Source organism: Larimichthys crocea, chromosome XIV (genome assembly GCF_000972845.2).
Source record: "Larimichthys crocea isolate SSNF chromosome XIV, L_crocea_2.0, whole genome shotgun sequence".
Lineage (NCBI taxonomy): Eukaryota > Metazoa > Chordata > Actinopteri > Sciaenidae > Larimichthys > Larimichthys crocea.
This window is the reverse complement of record NC_040024.1, coordinates 3,013,455-3,030,137: the sequence shown is the minus strand read 5'-3', so window position 1 is coordinate 3,030,137 and position 16,683 is coordinate 3,013,455. Positions and strand designations below refer to the sequence as shown.

General features: G+C 44.2%; 1 protein-coding gene across 4 annotated transcripts in view; it reads right to left on the bottom strand.

Moving 5' to 3' along the window:
- Positions 1-16,683, bottom strand: part of nlgn2a (neuroligin 2a) — a 173,574-nt gene that overhangs the window by 131,476 nt on the left and 25,415 nt on the right. The window contains exon 1 of one of the 4 annotated variants that reach the window (XM_027287998.1): positions 813-833. The exons of the other annotated variants lie outside the window; for them this stretch is intronic. The gene's annotated coding sequence lies outside the window, so the exon portion shown is untranslated. Of the gene's footprint in view, positions 1-812; positions 834-16,683 lie in introns of those variants that run through there. 4 annotated transcript variants of the gene reach the window in all.

Below are 16,683 nucleotides of genomic sequence, written 5' to 3'. Positions count from 1 at the left end.
CTCATTCACACAATGCTGCAGCAACAGTGCTCACACACACACACACACACACACAGGCATGGCATATGGCAAAAAGCTGGCTGTTCGTTAGCACCCCTGACATCTCTGACAAATTGACTCCTTTATGTGAGTGGAAGTGTGCGGCAGAGTTGGGGGAGGGAGGGTGGTGAGGGAGAGGATGGAAGCAGGGAGGCCGCAAAAAAAAAAAAGGTGGATCATCCTCTTCACACGGTCCGGAGGAGAGCGAAATCATTCTGAGACACACACACACCACCTGTGACATCACCGGCATGCTTAAAAAAAAAAAAAACTCTCCTCCCCGCAATGACGAGCTAAGATGGAGGAGGAGGGAGGAGAAGAGGCGAGGGAATGAGCAGAGTGGAGGAAGGGGGGTTGGATGGAGGGGCGAATGAAGGACAGGGAGGAGAAGAGGAGGAGGAGGAGGAAAGATGTCAGAGAGACGGATAGAGTTTTGAGGATGAAAGGAGGCAAGGAAGTGAGTGAATGGAGAAAAAAAGCAGATTGATAAAGGAGCTTCTGAGAGGGGGATTTAAAGGAGGAGAGCAGCAGGGATGTACCGGAGGGCGACTCCATCGCAGCTCTGTTTACCTCGCTGTTAAGTTATGAAAGAGAGTTTGGCTCACCTTTAGGGGGCTGATATAAAACCTCATGATAGGAGTTCATAGCATGAGGTACAAGGAAGTCAAGACTTGTCCTGAGAACAAAATGTCCTTCGGGCAGCGATGTAAAGTATAAATACTGTTTTTATGAAATGCTGCTTTGGAAACTCCAGATTACCTCAACCTCCTCACCTATAGTTCTCATCTCATCTCTCATCTCATCTCAAGGACCAAGCGGCAACCTCTGTGGTTGTGAAGTGAAGCCAATGCCAAAGTGCCAAATACTGCAGTTCCTCAAACGTCCACTTGAGGCTGGGGACAGAACATGTAAGTCTCCATAAGTCCCCATGTTCAAATGTCCAACTTCACAGCAGAAATAAACATGTTTACAGCCTGGTACAGAACACTGTTTTGGTATCTGTAGCTAATTTCCCCGTTCATGACAACTGTACTGAGAGGAACTTTTTATAGAACTCGCCGGCTCGAGTTATATTAAGGCTGAAAGTTATGCAGAATTAACAGCGTGGCTGCTTTAACTGACAGGTGGGTACCATTACAGGTGGCTTGTTTGAGCAGCCAGGCAATCATTCAGCCCACCTCAGCTCCATCCACGCTCCACATCTTTGCTTATTTTTAGATTAGCCGCAGGCAGAGGCAGGATGGCCAAAATAGTGTCGGGCCAGAGCCACCACCACATTCTGAGTATCACCTACTGTGGGTGACTTCATGGAGGCTACATCCATGTTTTATACCGTCTATGGAAAGGACACGCTACTTCCTGCATTGGCACTGAACACTTGCAAATGGATGTGAATTAAAAGATGATGTGTCATTTCTTGGGCTGTTTCACTCCCACAGTAGAAGACAGTTATGTTTCATATTTGCAACTCAGCAGACTAAAGACAGCGGACAGCTGATCACGCAGCGCCCACCAAAATATCGGACTTGAAAAGAATGAAGAGATTTCCAAAGACTAACACTCCTAATGATGGAGGACTTTGAGTGCTGCTGCTAACAGAGATAGTTCACCAGGTACAAAGAACATGTGTTGCACAGGAGACACTATGTGCTTTTGGTTGCCATGCAACAGTAATCTCCACTGAAGTAAGAAAAAAAAAAAAAGTCCAGGAATATAAATTCATGCCCTCCAGGTAAAAACTAAATTTCTCTGTCACACTGATGTGGCATGCAGCGTAATTTAGGGTGAGGTCTGTTTATTTTGGAGCATGTGCCAAAAAGCCACCCTGTATATGTAAATGTCCCATTTTTGGAATGAAAGCGGCGCGTCTGTGGTTTTGCCGATTATCTAATTTTCCTCCCATAATGGGCTCAGCTGTCTGCTCCTTCTCTTTGTGTGTCTTAATCTCCGTCTTGTTTGCAAAGTTAAGATATGCGTCGCACCTCGACGCTGATGACAATAAATTTGAGCGTTAACGAAAAAAAAACCCAAACAACAACCTGAGGTACGACAGAGATAAATGAGACGGAGGAAATGGATGAGGAATGGGACAGCCTCACAACTCTTAACTAATTCCTTCAGCGGGGGGACAACACAGAGAGCATGATTCATATCCGGCATTATGAGGAGGATGATGAATCTACCGCCGTCAGCCACGTATTGTCCACGGTTCGCAATAAAAGACTATACCCAACATCCAAAACAAGCTGTAAGGTGTATCACACAAATGTTAACACACTGCTGACAACATACTGTTGAAAACCTCCATGTATAGAGGACGCAAATTCAACATGGAACCCAGGCTCTCTGTGTAAAATTAGTGCTGGATTATAACCAATTTAGCTGGATTAATATCCTCCGAGGAAGAGGGTGATAGAAATACGAGCCGCTAGATAGAAAAGAGCAAGAGTTTGCCTTTAATTACAGTCTTTATTGTGTCATAATGTAATAGCCGCGTGAGATTTGTAAAAGTGTTTCCCTCAAAATTCAATTTATTTTATTTTTTAGGAATCACGTGTAGCTGGAGATACAGGAGGCCACATCTCAATATCATTCAAGATGTGTTACCAGCTGTTACTCCAGTGGTGACGCTTTGCTATGTGCGTTAAACATCTGTGCGTGGCCCGTAAAGGCGATGCAGGTAAAGTAATTGTGTTGTTTGCAAAGAGCAAACTGACACTTCTAAAGTCAGACCATGTAAGTTAGGGCTGGGACCATATGCTTTTCTCCCGATTCAATTCTTTTCCGATTTTTTGGGCACAGATTCGATTTAAATTGTGATTCTTCGATACTGCTGATTTTTAGTTTGCTTTTTTAACACCAAACCATGTGAAAGAATTAAATGATGACGTCTGCAGACTATATCAGGAGCCATATTTCCCAAAAAAAATGCACATCACATGTGAGTCAGTTTTTTTAAAGATTTTTTTTTATCAGCAATATATTTGAACCATTTTAACTGCTACATTTGAACTTACACTCTCTTCTTCATGCCTCAAAAGCATGGACTGCATATAAAAGAGATAAAAAAAATAGTATATGAAAAATATATACTTTTCTGAGGGTTATACTTTCCACATCTGAAACCCTTCTAACAGAATGAATTAAAAGTGTAGACTTTCTGATGTAACCTGCTACATTTATCTGCACACAACACAAATAGGAGTCTTAAAATCAAATAGTCACGTTACTAGGTAGTCAAAGTAAAACATTTCGCCCTAAATAAACTCAAATGAATTAAAAAATTTAATACATTTGAAACAAAAATCTTTTTTTGAACAAAAAAAATCGATTTAAAAATCGTAAAACAAAAAATCCCGATCGATTTTTTCTCCCACCCCTAATGTAAGTTATAAAGGAGGAAAGAAGGCATTGTTCCTCTTACAAACCAAGAGTTAAATTCATAAGCAATAAAAATGTACCCATGCTCAATTTAATACACTCAGGGGTTTAGCTGCTACAGCCGTTTATGACCATTATTTTATGGTGGCTAATGTTAGCTAAGTTTTGATAGATATTGTCTAAATCATTGTCAGTGGAGCTGGTGGCAGCGTAGAATGAGCGAGAAAACTTTACTACAACTTTTTGAGCAACATTTTGATTTCTCTGAATAATTATTGATATTAAGGACACGTATCAGTCATTTTTCTATGATGGCTTGGTGCTTCAGCCGTCTCGGGGCATAAACAGGCTTTTAGAGAACCCCTCCGGGGCGTCACCTCTAACCGCCCTCTGGTGTTCTATCGTCAAGGCGGTAAAATAATGATGCAATGACGGGTAACGCGTTCATTTGAATCTCTCCCCTCTGTGCGCGGCCGTCACACCTGTGCACTGAAAACAACACGTCAGACACATTAAAAGCGTGCGTCTGCGCCCCGTGACATCTCACTTTCTTTATTAAGGTTTTGATTAAGAAGCGGAGCGGGGTCAGCCGGGGTACCGTTTGACATTTCCAATTTGTTTGGGTTGTTCCTCGCCCTCTCTTCCTCCTCCCCCTCTCCTTTCCTCACCTCCTGAGGTGGCCCAGGGATGTTTGGCAGAGGCTGGTGAAGGGCCCATGGCTGGCTGGGAAAGTGTTTGTTTGTGGCTGTTGCTTATTGCTGATGCTGTTTGATATCTTGGCTGGAGTCTTATCTGTTTGGTTGCCGAGGTGCTGCAGTTGCTCTGATATCTTGAAAGGCGGCTCGGTTTGGGCAGCTGTCAATGTCTGCTCCTTCCTCTCTCTCTCTCTCTCTCTCTCTCTCTCTCTCTCTATCTATCTCTATCTCTCTTCATATCTCTCTCTCTTGCTCGCTCGATTTATCTCCCCCTTCTTAATCATTCAGATCAAAACAAGAGTGACAGGAATCTGATAGTAAAATAATTGTGAATTTACAGCTCTTACAATTCGGCTAAATGCATCACAGCAATATTGGAAAAGACTCAGACACAAAGACGTCTAAAACTCTCTCTGCATCTGGTAAATCATTTCTATAAAAACTAGTGTTTGTCTCTATGTATACACCAGAAGGTTGAGACTGCATTAAAGATGGGATTAATGTAGCAAAACAAGTGATGCAAGTTCTTTTTCCTCAAAGCTGCCAGTTCACCATGTTATCTAGTCCCCCATAACATGACCGGCTGTTGAGATATCTTATCAAGATTTGTCTGTTTGAGGCTTTTGTTTGTGCGCTATCACGACTTCGTGACAGCTACTGGCAAGCAGGGAGTCTGAACTGTTATAGGCTCCCATAAAAGGCAATTTCTATATTGAGTTTTGATTGTTCTCCTGTATGGGTAGCTTTATTCTGTGGAACTCAGAGGATGGATGGATGGATGGATGGATGGATGGATGGATGGACGGATGGACGGATGGACGGATGCTGCAGTTGTTGCCTGTGCTCGGGCTGCAGCCAAGCCTACCTCCGGGAGCACCGTTAAGTTCATAGCATGCTGACGCTAACAGACAGATCTTTAAACAGCGGGGAACTAATGTGGCATATGGTGGACATGGAGGGAAATTAACAAAGCATGCGGCTCCAAGGACATGAAAGAACAAGAGAGTTGCGGCAGCCTGGATTAGAGGCTCTCCGCTGCAGTCTTTCGGTGAATAAACGTGTGCGCTGTTGGGTTCTACGGGAAGCCAACTGAGAGGTTTTTGCTACAGACTTATTCAAGTTGGCGATGTTAGCAGCTCTGCGAAGATGCTTTGAGCATGGAGGGGCCAATGCTTCCTGAGGTGTCTAAGCAATGAAGACTACTTCAGAGACTACTCTGAAGACTACAAAACCCATGAGCCTCAGCTGCTATTGCCATAAAGAAGAATCTAGCATGAATCGTTTAGTTGTGCAGCTGTTAACACATGGCTCCATCCAAAACTGACCCCAAAATTGCAAGTGAACTGATTCAAGGTGCAAAAATCATACATACATAATATCCACTGTTGTCAAACGTGACTGATTTAAAGCTTTGTGACTGGATGTTTCATGCGAGGATGCACACTGGGAGTCACAAGCTTGTACCTTTTACTTTTTAATCAAAGAAACAGATGGTTCCTACTGTAGTCGTAAATATGTTTGACTGAGGATTAAACCGGGATGAGCTGCACACTGTTTCAAGCTACAGAAGAGTTCAGTTACGGAACATTTGTCTATGGGAAAAATGAATGAATTTTCCTTAAGGATCCATCTTAGATCAGCAACTAATATTTACTAATTAGCATTAAACAGCTGAGGCTCAGGGTAACACTGTTTGTTTTGCAGGTATTTCATCATACACCAAAGTACCTGAAGAATTAAATAGCTGACCTGATGGTTGTTGTGTTTTCTATCCTTTGGGTACACAGGGCCGCACATGGGCCTTGGGGGTCTGTTGCTGTTTGGATTGCTGGAGGAGTGCAGGTGCCAGCCTATCTCAGGGTTGCCTGGTGACCAGAGTCGAAGAAACTTGATAACTAGATAACTAACTGTTGACGTTCCATTAGCATGGACAGACAACAGTGTTTCCAGACTAGAATGTGCTGAAGGCGAACACTAACCTGGGTAAATACATTTCCTTTGACTATTTTTTGGCCGTATAGTATTTGTGGTGTCATCTGTAAGGGTTTAAAGCATGAGTTGGGCAGAACAGAGACAGACTCATATGCATACTTGATTGTATGTGTGAATGTCTCTATCTCTCTTTGGCCGAGCTTCAATAAATATTACAGCATAAGACCTGACCGGGTGCCATTGACTTTCAGCAATTTCTCCACATCAATGATGGCACTAAATACGTAACCTGAATGGATCACCAAAGTTAACAGAATTCACAGAGAAGGGCACAAGAATATAGTCTTGAGATATTTCAGTTTGGAACAAAGTGGACCAAACTACTATTAATGCCATCCCCAGAGCCAAAATAATCTAGATAAACTGGATTATCTGAAAATCTCAGCATGGTAACTCCTAGATGTCATGTCAGTAATTTATGCAGTACGTACCGTAGCTGCATAATTATTCAAACTGTGGGCAGTGCCTTGCTCGCCCGCCTTTACATTTCCATGCTGCAGTGGCTGGCAGGGCTCTAAACAAAGCAATCAGCTGGTTAAACGTTATCAGAGCACCTCGAGAAAATGAGTGGTAATGCCCCTAACATTTCTCCCCTTATTTCTCTCTCCAGCTGATCAAAAAGCCGTCACGCCACATTGCGCCCTGTAATGGTTTTTTGTCTGGACTCCTTGGTATTTAAATGAACAAAAGAAGCAGACTGTGTGGCTGCGTGTATTCTGTCTATGTGTGTCTGTGTGTGTGTGTGTGTGTGCTCACATTCAGGTGTGTGCGCGCTAAAGAGACACACAGAGGACAGACGGAGCCAAACTGAAAGATTGACTCATCCAGATGAAGCAGACAGAGAGAGAATGGACAGACTGACTGATCAGGACACATCGATGTTTATCTGTTTACCCGCCTCAGCCTCGGAGCTTAATATAGCCTCTTCATCCCTCTGATAATTAGCAATTCTATCTTGCTGGATGTCATTTTTATTATTGTTTGTGTGGATGAGTGTGCCCCCGAGAGACGGAGGATGGAACATTAAAAAAAACAGCCTTTAATTCACAGCTTACAGACGAGTATCCAGGTTGACGTTTTTGTGTCTGTGTGTCACAAGAGTTTGTTCCGTCAAAAACGGTTCTATTAATAGCAGCGACGCCGCTCACCAGCTACGCAGCATGATGCGTTACATAACCTCGTCCGAATGCATCCCGAGACCACATCAGCGCTGATGCGGCGGGGCTGCTACCTGTTCTAACGCCGCGAGGCTCTCTCACGTGCGCCCGACACACAGACGGCATGCTCATCTTCATTATTCATGCGGCGTTTTCTGCCTTTACTAGAAAGTGTACAGGAGAAGAGGAAGGAAGTGAGTGCATAGGTTTACTCTGTCAGTTAGATTGAAGTTAAATATGCCACAACATGAGATGTAAAATACTTAAAAGCAAAATATTTTTTAATATATATATAAATGTAAACATCACTGTTTCACAGGCTAATATGAATTTCCATTTCCAGCTTTGTCACATTGCTGATTATCAAATTAAACGTTTAAAATTGGAGATTGGTGAATATCATTTCCATGTAAATATTGTAAAAATGCTGCCAGCGTTCATTTTTTCCGCCATAATTTCGTCCTTAAATGGAAATTGCGCGAGATCCGACGAGTCAGCACTCGATTCTGATTTACAGCACAAAGATTTTTTCGCTGATCGTTGTTATTCCTTTTGAAGGAAAAACATTTCAGGACTCGGTGACTCTCATTTCGTTTCATGTTCCTCGGCGAGTCGACCCACGGCGTGAAAATTATGCACATCCATAAAACGCTCCGAAGCGCCGCCCCTGCCCCTCGTAGACACGAGGTGACATGCACGCACACACACACATGCTCGTACGCATCCCCGCCCCCACACACACACTCTGTCTTTTATCACATCATCGGCCGCCGCATGATTCCCTGCTTACGTTTAATCCAACGAGGTGTGTAATGGCTGCAGTGACGGGGGCTGTTTAAAATGACTGCTGCGGTCACGGCTCAGGAGAGTGCGGCTCGTCTTGCAGGAGACGCGGGGCTTTGGCGACGGCACCATCCCTCTTATCTCTCTAACCACTTAGCACTGATCTAAAACAGCCAGATATGGGTGAATCTAATTGGAGGAAATGTCACCGCTGGGGTCATTTAGGAGCTGTACTTTACTACAAACGACCCCTGTGAGATAACACATGAGGAGCAGCAGCCCCAGACACAGCAGCAGCAGCAGCACACGCGTGTTTCATGCATTCTTTCTGGCAGCTTTTGCCAGAAACGTGTGTGACTTTGGCCGGCGTGGCGGAGACGGACGGATGACAGGGCCTGCTGACTCGGCAGTTACACACACACAAAAAGAGAGAGAGTTAAATTGTAGGAGGGCGAACAGAGGCGAGCTGTCACACAACAAGTATGTGAGGCGGATTATTAAGAGTGTGTGTCGTCATTGGTGGGTGAAGGCAAGGGAGTGTGTGTGTGTGTGTGTGTGTGCAAGCTAAATTATGACTGTGAACACAAAAATCTAAAGAACAAGTTTCCTTCACGTTACCGTCACTATCTGCCACCTCTCCGTGCCTCATCCCCTCTAATACCTCGCTGCTTTGTGCCCTGCTACCCTCTCTGCAGTCCACCTCGTAGCCTTAAATCTCTCCGTGACCGCTCTCATCATTCCTTACTCTTCTGACAACACCCATGACTTGAACCTCCACCCTTTCCTTCATCCTTTCCTTCCTCTCCTACTTCCCTGTCGTCGCGGTTCAGCACACACGCCGAGCCTTGACACGGCTGCGACTGCAATCGCACCCGGTCAGCACACAAACACACACACAAAAAAATGACTACGCGTGCACGACAATCTTGTGCTGCCGTAGCCATGGCAACCTCCTTGATGAACACACAGTGAGCTAATGATCAGTAATCAATTAAAAGGGCCTGTGAAATACTAAATGCATGTTTTATACGAGCTATTTTTACAGCACAAACTGACTGAGTGTATTACACTCTAATGTAGGAATCATGAATTGAACAGACGCAGGCAAATTAAATCATAAATTAAACAAAATAATGTCGTTCAGAAGTGCTGCTCCCCGTCCCATTATTAAACTAGCAGCTACACAAAATCCAACAGATAAAGCAGAATAATTCATCTCACAGGCTCTTTTTTTCTTTTTGTTCAAATAACTTTGATGAGACTAAAACAAAGCCAAACTCACTCTTGTGTAACTAAAAAAAATCACTGTATCAATTACCAAAACTCAACCCACTTGAGCTGTGCCTGCCTCTATCATTGGCTCTGATCACAATACACACACATACATACACACACATGCACACACGCGCGCACACACACACACGCACGCGCGCGCACACACACATTTCTTTTCATAGCATTAAGATCAAATACAGCACAGAGGGATCGGTGCTTTGCAGACATCAGGAGAAGTGTAAATGAAAAAAAAAAAACACACAGAAGAGCGCGGACTAGATCAATAAAGACATGTGTTTATTAGATTGAGGTGAGCTGTGACAGAGCCCGGGCCCAGGAGTGGAACACTGGCGTGTAATCTTGTACTGTTTTCTTTCTCTCTGCGGAACGGCAAACTCACTCACTCTCGCCTTGGGCCATAAAGAAGCATGCAATAAACAGCCATCAATCCGCTTTCAGACTATCGACTGGGGAGGGGAAGATGGTGGAGGATGGTGGCTGATGGGGAAAATATATATATATATATATGGTGGTTCTACGAGAAGATCTGAATCCAGTTTGAAGGACACACACAAAGTGGTTCAACTTCAGTAACCCGCCCTTGAATAGAAGACGCTTTTCAATAGTAGCGGCCCAATTACTGCACTGCTACACTTGTTTGTTGATGTCCACTGGCCATTAGTGTGGATGCCAGTATTGATGCTTGTGATTATTCTCCGCTAAATGCACCATTGCTCTCTATAAACATCGCCAAAGGACCATTTATTTAAAAAAAAGAAGAAGAAAAAAAAAGCCTTTTGGCATGTGAGCGTCTCACATTCTGTTTGTATAATGAATATGAGCCGTGTTATACATTTGTTAGGCTTGGTAACGTTCCCAAAAGTAACTGAGCTGGAATGATAAGAGAAGAATCTGTTGATTGAGACAAATGGACCTCGGCTGCACAATGTACAGTGACGATACATCAGCCACAAGCAGGCGGGCGCGTCGTTCCAAACAGGACTGGATGGAGAAAAATGGCGTGGAATTTGTTCTCTTCCTTCATTACTATGCTTATTCCCACACAGCAGCGCGCCAACATGTCTGAGTCACAGCGAGCGAGGCGTCCAAATAGCCTGGCCTCGGGCCCGCTGCGCAAACACACCTATAGGAGATGCTGCAGCTTGGGACATTTGCTGGCGATCGCAATCGAGTATTAAAAGAAAAAAAAAAAAAAGGGGTGGATACACAAACAAAATGTCACTAAATGAAAGAGAAGATGAAAGGGGAGGATGTAACCTTTTAGAAAAGGGATGTTTGTGTGCGGCCGTGCAGAGACTTCCATATGGGCAGGTGCTTTAAGGTAAAGTTGTGTCCCCAACTTTCTTAGTCATTGTCACCTCAAGAAAATATAGTTATTCTTGCTTTCTAAGTTGAAAACAAGTAGATTGTTACATAAGATTGGTGGTTAGGGACTGTATGTAAATGTTTAGGGTGGTAAGGAGGACTGAACTTTATATAGAGATTTTCTCTGGACAAATTCCTCCCACCAACATCTCGAAAAATGAAAGTCTTGATCGTGTGCAATTTCTGCGACAATAAGAGAGGAAATGCATCAAAAATGTAAGATAACATACGCCAATTTCAACATTTTTGTCGAGGGTGGATGCTAAAGTGTGTTCTGAACTATAATCATCCATGTCACGGCATTAAGAAAGCCGTTTCTGTGATGTAAATATGTACTCTTTGAGAGAAGTGACAAGAGGATGCCCTTCTTTGCTCTTAAGGAAACTCATCCAGCTTCCATACTTAACATAAACAAACCATCAGCAGACATATGGTGATGTCCCGGGCACTTGGCATTTCTTGGAGGTAACGGCTGATATTGCCTACAAAGACAATTAGCTCGAAACAATTACCCGTTTTAAGCAATTCAACCTTGATTTGAGCCTCGTTTTCTCCTTACACAAACAAAGCGTCTCTCGGTGCGCAGACAATTTCATTTGTAAAAGAAATCAAATCGTTTCGAGAGATTCCGACGAGCAGTGATCTTATTTGCGTAATTGTTACAGTACTTTGTCTTATTAGCCAGCGTGTTTTTTTTTTGTGTTTTTTTTTCAATTTCAGAGCAGGTGCAGCTCTACTGGAAGCGAGCAGGAGAAGAGTTTCTTTAAACGATAACGATAAGAAACTACTGTACAAATCTGTCACGGATGTAGAGTCACATTGACTTTTATTTGTTTTCGACTAGCCATGCTCCTTTTAACAGAAGCCACCTGCTTCGACGGGTTTATTAAGATGTACGTGGCACTTTGAGATGACATGAAGCAGTATGTACAGTTCATTCATCGTGTCTGACAGTGATTTCTGTGAGCTCCTCATGCAAATGCCTCAAACATCTGCAGGCCTGTCATGAGGCTGCACATTTATTACAGCCTCGGTGCTGAAGTGGCTCCGCTCCACCAGTGTTCTGAGCCCGTTCGGCATCTGGTCTGGCTGTACGGCGCGACATGACCCAGCAACACGGCCATATTGTTGGTTATGTAGGTTAATGGGCAGTTTCTTCTAAAACAGGGCAACTGGGCCGGTGCCTGAGGAACCCCATCTGCCCCTTATGACTGTTTCAGGCGAGTCAAGGTTCTCTTTCCTGTGCTTTCAGGCCTGTACGCGTGTAGCACCAGGAGGCGCTTGATCAGCCGTGCTTCCTCGCTTTAAAGCAGGTGCAATCCTCACCGTGCCAAATTTGTCGATGTTAATTTTATTAACAGCTCTGTCTTCAGTAACATTGCCCAAAAATGTACTCGTTCTGCCGCCCACTGCCGTTATGATACACAACCTCTGCGAGCGTGCAAATGTCCTTGAATTCCAGGGTCAAACTCATCCCGGTATCTACGTTAGCATAAGCCACTCAAGAGCCAGCCCTGCACATATGTGTATGTAAACACACATACACACATACATCCATAAATCAGCCCTCTGAGAACACACACGTGCGCGCGTTTACATATCTTTGTTTGCACGCTGCACGTACTCCAGCGTTTCAGTTGCCCTTTCGCCGCGTTCCCGTACACATCTGCCCAAAATGTCTCATTGAATATTTAATATGTGCGCCAATCTAATGATGGCAGGGACCCAGAGCGTGCCTCTAATTATTCACGCTTCCACGGGCTGAGTCATCGAGGCCACCACAGGGGCTGTGGCTCCTTCTACAGAACCTCCTTAGCTGCATTCCCCCCTCTCTTGACATCTCAGCTCCCTTCGGTAGTCGCCGCTCGTGACCTTGTGCTCTCCGTGCTCCCGCCTCCCTTTGCGCCTCTCCCCCCCCGTCTGCCTCCTTAAAGCCTGCCTTCCTCCCGTTGACATTAAATGGTCATTGCGTGTCTATGTATAGCAAATTGGTGTAAGCAGAAAGCAGAATGTAGTGCAGTACGGTAGAGCGGTATTTAAATGACTATGTCACCCTGCTGTTAGATGTGGAATGCTGCCACGGCTCTGGCACAAACCCACCTCTATGAATATGCAGAGCAGCTACAATGATGTGTAATTTACACTGAATGTGTGTCGCGTTTGTGTGTGAGTGAAAGGAGCAGCGAAGGAGAACGTTTCGCTGAAATGATCCCGTTCTCCTAGATCCCGTCGGTGGAGAGCAGCTCATCTAATACGGAGTGTAGCCGAGCTGAAAATAGACATATAGAGCCGCCCTGAATAAAAGATGACAAGACACGCTGCCTTACCCACCACGAAAGCCATCCTGAGTGCATCGTGTGTGTGGCGTGCATACTGTCCGTGCATGCGTGCTAGCATGGTAGCACTTCAGCAATGCATCTAGCCTTGAGCCCTTGAGCTAGGGAGTTCCTTTTTAGCTCTCTCACATATAGGCAGTGTATAAAAATAGAGAGGTGGGTGTCTCAAAAAGCCTCTTGCATCCATATTAGCATGCATGAGTAATTCCCTTTCATCTCCAGCTGACCAATCGAGCGCAGTGGCCTGGGAGAGGATGATGATAGTGATGGGGGAGTTTAGATTTTTTCCATTGATGCTTACTTACTTACTTACTTATATTCCGTCCTTCGTTGAAAAGTTTTTGCAAACAGGTGTTGTTCGACTTTTCCTCTGCTCACCAGGAGCCGTGGAGAATACAATCATACGTTGCAACTAACTTGAGCAGCAACGCGCGTCTGCTGCTGCTGCTTCCCTTCTGGCTCATCTGTATGCTTTCCAACAGGGAGGCTTAAATCCCGGACAAAAAAAACAAAGCCTGCACCTAATAATGAATCCCAGCCATATTTCACACACCACTTTGATTTTGCTTTTGTGTTACCCGAGCACGAACTCGCCGGCTGCATTGGGGATTGTGTGGGGATTGGAGTCGAGGGACGGACGAAGTGTGTGTGTGTGTTTATTTATTGGGCAAGAGTTAAGCAGGTAATTATGCCAATGTTTGCACGCGGGGTTTCCTGTGTGTGTGTGTGTGTATGTCTCTGTCATATATTATGAGAAAACTTTAACTTCATTTCAGACGCGGTGACCCCAGTTTAACTTCAGCTGCATGGAGTAATAAATATTTCTTAATGAGGGTTGAGTTAAGGTTACAATGAGTGTTTTTATTATTAGTACAACGACCTCGAGCATCTTTTAATATCACCTCATCTGTGTGAGTGCGGGCTGCACACATCTGCCTGTTTCATCTATATGGTACTGTGGTGACCTTTGGCCAGACAGACCACGGCGGTGCCTCTGTGCCTGTTTCCTGACAGAATGCCCGGCCAGATTGTTTTGCCTGGCAACACACACTCTTTGAAGCAGGGGTGAGTTTTATGTGGTTTCGTGACAAATATGCTCACGGATTCATACGTCTATCCGTCTCTTACTGCACACTTTTGTCCTTGCTTGTTAACATTCAGTGTATATCTCCTGACTGGCATTCGTATTGTATTTGTGTTGGCCTGCCATCGCGGTAGCAATCCTGCATCTGTCGTCAGCAATAAGAAAAATGTCTACAGGCGCTCTCCTGCATCTGTCGTCAGCAATAAGAAAAATGTCTACAGGCGCTCGGGCAGCTCGGCGAGCCTGTACTTTGGCACGTCAGTGCTACGAGCTCAATTCTAGAGTAGGTATAATAAATAAATAATAATATATATATTATATATAATAAAGTTTAGCAGGTGTAATCTCTACCTTTGTCACCGGCTTAGTTTAGCATGTTAGCAACTCTGCTACCCTCAAAATACAGTGGAGGCTGATGGGAGTCTCTTTGGTTATGTATATGACCATTAACCAAAGTACTGGACACATTCTGAACTACTGATGATGGTGCTGAATGAAACGTTGAGGTGTCACCAAAGATGTTGTCTATCAAATTTCATGACGTGTCATTAGGATGAAAGGGGAACCATGAATATTAGTACCAATTATAAGGATACAGCCAATAGTTAATAATATTTCACTCTGGACCACAGTATGATTGCCCAGTAGAGCTCCAGGTCCAGGTTTGTATGAGATTTCATGCCTAATTTTGGCCGGAGAGCATGGTTATCCAGTTAGATACATGTATCCTGTCTCATTTTGCTTATTTGCATCAGCACTTATTGGAAAATCCTACTGACATTTAGTTATTTCTCCACAGCAGGCATAAATATATTCTTCCAATAAACCAAATGCAATCAATCCATGCTATGGGCATTTCTTTCCTCCATCAGCAGGTAAGTTCTTGATTCATTTATGGCAGTATACTTCACCGTAAGGATGTGTGCTGCAGATGAAGGGCTTAAATGAGCTCCACTGCTTTCAAATCCTCGTTTGAAAATTTCTCGCTATCAATTATTTAAGCCAGCAGGATGTTCCTTAACCTTTCAAGACCCAGATCAGCAAGCATCTGCTGGATTTGCCTTTGAGCAATACACTGTATCCCTCGCCTAGCTCCAGGGTGCTTTCTCTGCAGCCGATTCCGACCTCTGTCCTCACTGTGGACGGAGCGGTATAGCGCGAGACAGTTTCCCTACGGGGATCAATACAGAATGAGTTTTTTTTTTCTATTTAAATGTCAATACTCAGACAATTATATGGAGGATATCTCATTTTGGTAGAACTAAGGTTATGTCTGGATATAGGGATCACCAGAGGAAGTCACCTTACAAATCCAACCTCAACTGAACTTATTTTTTAACTCTTTAAATTCGATGACAAATTGTACCAAATGTTATTGTTCAGTGTGTTTTGCAGGTTGTGCTTTACCTCCGAATGACTGTTACAAACTGTTCCCAGCTAGCTCGAGCTGCAATGTGCTCGTCTGCTTAAATCCAATTTGGAAGTGTAGCGAGCGGGATAACAGTCACCTAAAAATAGTCTGTGGCTGTACAGCTGCAGGTTTTTTTGGATGATACTGACATTAATTTGGGAAACGGAACAGTACGGGAATGCGCACGCAGCGTTTTTTTATTCATTACCGTCAAAATGATGCTGTCAATATGACAAAAAGGTATCCTCAGATCTCGAGTTCTCAATTAAACTCAGAGGAGAAACGTTTGTGTCTAAATGGACAAACACATTTGGCTTCTTCCCCTCCCCTCCACTGCAGCTCTTTGCAGTTAAAGAGAAAGCCATGCTGAGAAAGAAAGGAGTGCATGGTGAATCTATTATTCCAGGAGACTTTGAATCTTTTGCTTGGGGCAAATGTGACTTCGCAAAAGCCTGTTTGGAGAAAAGCTGGCGACTCTTTGGCTATTTTTATTCTCTACCTCCCCCCCTTCTCCTTCTACGTCCCCTCCTGCCCTCCTCTTCCTCTCCTCTTCACCTCTGCCCATCCCTTTATTATTCTGAGGAGGACTCCTCTCACCGCTGAAACACCCCTGTGCACACAGGTATTACTGAGGCCTCACAGTTCACCTCAAACCCCATGTGTGCGCCTGCCCGTGTGTCAGATTCTCTCAGAACGGGAGCAAGAGCGATGGAGTGATTCAGCCTGACGGACAGGTTTTTGTCATACAGTACTTGAAATCATATTCCCCCTACACCAACCTGCCCGAGCCACTTACTCGCAGCTGCTTTTGCTCTAATGGAGGCTGTAGCCCGGGGTCATAAGTTCATCCGCTGAAATGGTCAACTAGCGTCCACCGGCAGAAAGCTTTTTTAAAATGTCTTCAAGCAGACAGGGACGGAGAGACTACGGCGACACTAGCGGCTATGCGAGGCCGTGATTAATGCACGGCGTCGCTTTGACCTAAAAGCTAATATTAACCTGCCTCGCAATGACAATGCTAACATGCTAATGTTGAGCAAGTATGATGTTTACATTGTCATCAGCTTTTCGAAAGATTGGTTAAATAGTACTTTACACAGAGTACAGTCGAGGCTGGCGGGAATGTCATTATTTGACAAGCATC